At 44.7% G+C, this 6,986-nt stretch overlaps 1 pseudogene; it reads right to left on the reverse strand.

The window, feature by feature from the left end:
• Window positions 1-4,142: 4,142 nt before the first annotated feature.
• Window positions 4,143-4,260, reverse strand: LOC124723770 (annotated as a pseudogene).
• Window positions 4,261-6,986: the final 2,726 nt, after the last annotated feature.

Here is a 6,986-nt window from a genome sequence, read left to right on the forward strand (position 1 = left end):
CCTCGGGTATGGATGTGTGTGATGTCCTTAGGTTAGTTAGGTTTAAGTAGTTCTAAGTTCTAGGGGACTGATGACCACAGCAGTTGAGTCCCATAGTGCTCAGAGCCATTTGAACCATTTTTGAACTTAAACCTAACTAACCTAAGGACATCACACACATCCATGCCCGAGGCAGGATTCGAACCAGCGACCGTAGTGGTCGTGTGGTTCCAGACTGAAGCGCCTAGAACGGCTCGGCCACACCGGCCGGCTATCTCCAATAAACCCCGGATTCTTTAAGAAATCCAACTCCCATGCATAAAGCAGCATCAAACGTCTAATAACTTTACAATTGAGCTAGTGTCTTAAATATTTGACTCCAACAATGCAAGACAGAAAACTGTACGAAAGGTTTGAAATTATGCTTAAAGTTTTTTGGAAGTTGCTATGTGTTCTCGTTATAAAATTCTGGATGAATATAGTCTGGGTAACTTGCGCTCCATCTTAAGCAAAAGTTAGTTTTTCATATATCTCAATCTTTGTGGTGCCGTATTTCCTGAACTGTGTGTCTTACCATGATATAATTTTGCAGGTACATTCAGGGATATATATGGATACTGAGCGTGTTGCGAACAGAGTTACCAGCAAAGAATTTATACATTAAAACGTCGTACCTGACGCTGAAGTTTAATTGCATTCACAGCGAAAATGTAGTAAACGATAGACGCTTTTCCTGTCGTCATTTAGTGGGAGATGTCATAGAGAAAAGTTTTGAAAATGTTTGAAATTATGTGTAAACTTCGTTGGAAGTGTCTAAGTGCTCTCATTCTCAAACACTGGATGAGTAAACCCCGTGTATTTGTGCGCTGGCAGTTATGCTGCCTCAAGACAAACACACGATTTCTAAGTGTGATATTTCTCTTATTGTGTTAAACTTTTAATGTAAGATTACATCTCTTAATAAGTAGATTATAACAGAACTTAAAATTTTTAAATTAAATCAATAATTACGCAAAGTATTGAAAATCGAATTTTTATTGCCCCTGTGCTGCACTGATAGCGGTCTACCGTGCTCAGATTCAGTCAGTACGAGAACCCTCCCCTGCCTCACCCCCCCCCCCCACTCTCACTCTCTCTCTCTCTCTCTCTCACACACACACACACACACACACACACACACTCACACACACACACACACACACACACACACACACACTCGTAATATAGATACCAGCATTTCACAGAACCTCAATCCGTAATAGGTGTCCTTATGTTTAAAATAACCTTTCTTCAATAAACAAACCGATGTAACGGATCTCTTCGCCTATTTATATGCGTAATGTTGCACCTATACAGGATGGTGAAAACAGTATGAAAACCTTGTAAGGGTGTTGCAGGGTTGGCCGGCCGGAGTGGCCGAGTGGTTCTAGGCGCTACAGTCTGAACCGTGCGACTGCTACGGTCGCAGGTTCGAATCCTGCCCCGGGCATGGATGTGTGTGATGTCCTAAGGTTAGTTAGGTTTAATTGGTTCTAAGTTCTAGGGGCCTGATGATCTCAGAAGTTAAGTCCCATAGTGCTCAGAGCCATTTGAACCATTTTGTTGCAGGGTTGATTGTATTGCGAAATAGTTATTAAGAAAAAATTCTATACATTGCACCATTTCCGAGTTAATTAGCATTGAAGTTAGCCAATGAGGACGTTACCCGCGCAAATTCATGCGGCACGCCAGAGACGGTGTCCTCCAACGTTTGGTCTCCTAAAACCGAACAAGAGACTGTTACAAAAGTAAAGATCGAATCCCAGTCATAGGCTAAGCGGTCTCATGCGACATTATTTACTCTAAGAGAACAACTGACAGTAATTGTATCTGATGGGCCGCTTGAATTCGCGAACGCAGCGACCTGATTGGCTAACTCCAATGCAAATTAAGTGGGAAACCGTGAAACGTATCGAATTTTTTTCTTAGAAATTACTTTTCAGCACAACCTACCTTGCAACAACCTTACAAACTTTTTAGACTGTTTCTGATTACCCTGTGTATGATTACTCTTGTAAAATTATAATATCAAAATTCTTTAAAAATATACACTTTATGTACCTTTGCTTATATAGGTTGTCATGTTCGATATTTTTGGAAAACAACTGTCAGTATCTTGTCCAATATCTTTTTAGATTTTTCTTTTATTAGTAGGACAGGTTGTGTAGACGGAAATTGAGTTGGGAAATAAACGCACGAGTGGCAGAAGTGGGTAAACGACACCATTTCAGAGACACCTTTCCGCAAGCCGCTCAAGGCAACTGCACTTAATATTGCGAGAGTACAAAAGACAAACTCATCTCTTCGACGCGAAACGCTACGCGCGCCTTTGTGAAGTGGCGATTAAAAGAATACACCCTGCAGAAGGCGACTTTTATTGCTCCCCTCGTTACTTCTCGTGAATAGCCGCAAATTTTTCTCTGGGCGGCTAAAATATGCATGAGTGTAGGCGGAAGCTCATTACGCGACCGTACAATACTGAGTACTGAGTTGTGAGTGCCGCTTCTCGGAACGGCTTACGGCTCGCGGCAGTTAATAGAATAGGATCTCTGCGCGCACCTCTCGCAATTACGATCGACACCAAGACGGCAACTGTCGTTTTCCGCTGTTCTCCCATCACAATGCCCAAGGGCTGAGTACTATTAGACACGGGAAGCCATTTCCCGTCTACTATGTTACTGTCGTCCCGGGCGACCCTGCGTTCAGTCTAATGCCACCAGTGATCTCTATACTAAAAAAGTAACTTGGCTCCTACCTACGCAGATATAATGGTAATGGTGGAGGTTTCGTTGCGTGGGGGATGCGCATCGGACAGTTGAAGCCGTTGCACAATCGATTATCTCGCAAAAATTCTAAGCAGCAGCTAGCGCGTCTGTAAAAGATCGTATTAACAGCTTATGCCTGCACGACTAATATTTTGAAAAAAGCAGTCGTTCAAAATCAGTAGCATCTGGCTAGCGTACCGAAAAAGAAAAATCATCGCATAAGCCACTAAGGTGGCCGTTCGTAAGGGGCGAACCACATAATTCTGCAGACGACAAAGAACTCAGCCAGCCGTTCCTGTGGCACAAACGATCAGACTTGACCAACGCTCAGGAAAAGAACTGTTTCTGCTCATGGGAAAAATTATTTTGCGTGAGCTTCTAGTGGATGTATAAATCTCGTCTCTGACGTAGAACTTCCGTGTTTCTCTTGTGCGGATGTAGGGTTTTGTGGGGGGAAGGGCCGGCCGGGGTGGCCCAGCGGTTCTAGGCGCTACAGTCTGGAACCGCGTGACCGCTACGGTCGCAGGTTCGAATCCTGCCTCGGGCATGGATGTGTGTGACGTCCTTAGGTTAGTTAGGTTTAAGTAGTGTAAGTTCTAGGGGACTGATGACCTCAGTAGTTACGTCCCATAGTGCTCAGAGCCATTTGAACCATTTTGGGGGGAAAGGGGGGGGGCGGCGGGACGAGGGGGAGAGTAATACCAACTCCCCTCCCACTCCCCCCCCCCCCCCCGTAAATAATAAATCGCAATGGCCCTCAAATCAACGTGCCACTGATAATGACAATAAGACGTATAAAATTTATTAATATAATCATAATAACTTGTTTACATGACAGGGTAGCATACCTACGGATGCCTGTCGTCTGCTTCACCAACCATGCCGTAGTTACGCGTAGAGTTTTGATCGGTCTGCAAGCGACTGAGGATTATTTGCGTAAGCCGTACGTCACTGACTGTAACAATAGCTGAAAAGAGAACTATCATATCACTAGAAGACTGCATTACTTAAAGACATCCACCTCACAATAATAGGTCTTTCCTCCACGTAAGCTACAGATTCCATTATCTTACTTGTGCTTCGTTCCTGTTATCGGTAGCAGAGAAATTAGTGCTCTAGAAATACTTCGTGAGTTAAAAAAAAAAATACTCACAGTCCGAACAGGCCTTGGATGGCACAACGGTACAGACCGGCCGCCGTGTCATCCTCAGCAAACAGGCGTCACCGGATGCGGATATGGAGGGGCATGTGGTCATCACACGGCACTCCGCGCAGTATGTCAGTTTACGAGACCGGAGACTTTACTTCTCAATCAGGTAGCTCCTCAGTTGGCCTCACAAGGGCTGAGTGCACCCCGCTTGCCAACAGCGGTCGGCAGACCGGATGGTCACCCATCCAAGTGCTAGCCCAGTCCAACTGCGCTTAACTTCGGTGATCTGAAGGGAACCGGTGTTACCACTGCGGCAAGGCCGTTGGCCTGAGCTCAAATAAACCCAATATTTATTCTCATGTTGAGAGAACTACCTTGTCGCGTTTACAGTGTGCCACTTAGTGGTAACGTAAATGCTAACAGGCACACACCACTCAAAATGCTATGTACGTAATCTATTACATCTAATGGCATTGTTTTGCATGACAGTGGACTGTATCAGCAAAGTATAGGTGAATTAAAGCAGGATGAATTTTTCTGATCAGCGTATCAATACGACTGCCACTCTCGAGTTTTGAAATGATACAGCAAGACTGTCACCATTTTGTGCACTAGTTCATTTCGTAGTTCTCCAGAAATCTAGAACATCCGATGGAATACCCTCATGCACGCAGAGAATTGTAAAGCGTTATCCTTCAGTTGTAATGATACTTTGTGGCCGCCATGTTGTAGTTAGGCAAGAAACAAAGCACAAGGATCTTTGGCTGGCACACCCACACAGTTACTGTTCGACATCCAGGACTGGTGTGGGTCACTGAACACCACGCATCGAAATGGGTGAATAAACTGCCAGCCAAATTTATCTTGAGGAGCAACCTGAAAGAACGGCTACAATGCTAGTGCTTCACAAATTTTCGATCGATGAGTGACAACATTGTTTGAGTGCTTCATCTCGATATCTTTAGCTCCCATATTGAAATCTGAAGATGTGAGTGTGATTAAAATGAGTATTAGATTACATAAACCTGTACTAGAATAAAAAGTATTTTGGAAAAGTTCTTATATGCAGAGATAGAAACAAACACACACACACACACACACGCACACACACACACACACACACACACACACACACACACACACACACGAGAGAGAGAGAGAAGGAGAGAGAGAGAGAGAGAGAGAGAGAGAGAGAGAGAGAGAGAGAGAGAGAGAAAGAGAAAGTCACAAAAACATACATGGAAATTTGTGCTATACCAGTCTAAAAACTTTGCTTAAAAATGGCTCTGAGCACTATGGGACTCAACTGCTGAGGTCATTAGTCCCCTAGAACTTAGAACTAGTTAAACCTAACTAACCTAAGGACATCACAAATATCCATGCCCGAGGCAGGATTCGAACCTGCGACCGTAGCGGTCTTGCGGTTCCAGATTGCAGCGCCTTTAACCGAGAACTTTGCTTAAAGCAGAGACGTTGACCATGCAACGTGTATATACTTCAATAGTTACGCTACCGTTTTTTGCTGTCTTATGCACACTGATGAGGCAAAAAAATATGACCATTGCCCACTGCGAGATTTAATGGCGTCTGGTGCCGCTTCGTGCACTTGACGTGGCAATCAAAGTATGTAAGCGAAGAAGAGACGAATGGGGAATGATACTAGCTGCGGAACGGGCCGTAAATGGGGAAGTCCACTGACATAAGCTACTCTGACAAAGGGGAGATTTTTATGGCTGGACGCCTGAGAACGGACAATGTAGTCGGCTGTTCGCGTGCTACTGTCGTAAGCGTCTACGAAAATTGGTTGAAGAACGGTGAAACAACGAGTTGGTATAAAGCTTTTGGACATTCACGCCTGATCACGGAACGTGGAGGTTGGAGGCTTTCTCGCTGTGTAAAAGAGGATAGGCGGCAGCCTGTGTCAGATCTGGCGACAGAATGTAAAGCTGATGCAAACACAGGTGTTTCGGAGAACATTGTTCAGCGCACATAGCTGAGTATAGGAGCTCTGAGCAGGCAACTCCACTCCTACATCTACAAACATAATCCCCAAGCCATCGTACTAGTAGTGGTCATTTCCCTTCCCGTTCGAGTGGCGAATAGAGCGAGGGAAAAGCTGTTTCCTACATGCCTCCGTAGGAGTCTTAACTTCTCTTATCTTCGTGGCCCTAATGTGACATGTGCATCGGCGGCAGTAGAATCGTTCTGCAGTCAGCCTCGGATGCCGGTTGTCTAAATTTTCTCAATAGTGTTTCGCGAAAAGAACGTCGTCTTCCTCGGAGGGATTCACATTTGAGTTCACGAAGCATATCTGTAATACTCGCTTGTTGATGGAACATACTGGTAACAAATGGTTCAAATGGCTCTGAGCACTATGGGACTTAACATCTCAGGTCATCAGTCCCCCAGAACTTAGACCTACTTAAACCTAACTAACCTAAGGACATCACACACATCCATGCCCGAGGCAGGATTCGAACCTGCGACCGTAGCAGTCGCGCGGTTCCGGACTGAAGCGCCTAGAACCGCTCGGCCACCGCGGCCGGCTACTGGTAACAAATCTATCTGCTCGCCTCTGAACTGCTTCGATATCTTCCTTCATTCCGACCAGGTAAAGATTCCAAATACTCGAACAGTACTCAAGAATGAGTCACAATAGTGTTTTATATGCGGTCCCCTTCACTGTAGAACTGATTTTGCACACCACCGGTACGTAGTCGTGTACGACGCCTGACACAAAAGATTCAAGATTCGTGCTGTAAATTTCCGTTCGTACTTTCCTAAAATTTTCCCAATAAATCGAAGTCTGCCTTTCGCCGTCCCTACTACAGCCCTTACATGCTCGTTTATTTCATATCGCTTTGCGATGTGACGCCTAGATATTTAATCGGCGTGACTGTGTCAAGCAGCGCACTACTAATGCTGTACTCGAATATTAAGGGTTTATTTTTCCTACTCCTCTGCATTAACTTACACTTTTCTTCATTTAGACCACGCTGTTATTAATCACAACAACTGGAAAGTTAGTGTAAGTCATATTATATCCTTTACAG

The sequence above is a fragment of the Schistocerca piceifrons genome, chromosome X (assembly GCF_021461385.2).
Source record: "Schistocerca piceifrons isolate TAMUIC-IGC-003096 chromosome X, iqSchPice1.1, whole genome shotgun sequence".
Lineage (NCBI taxonomy): Eukaryota > Metazoa > Arthropoda > Insecta > Orthoptera > Acrididae > Schistocerca > Schistocerca piceifrons.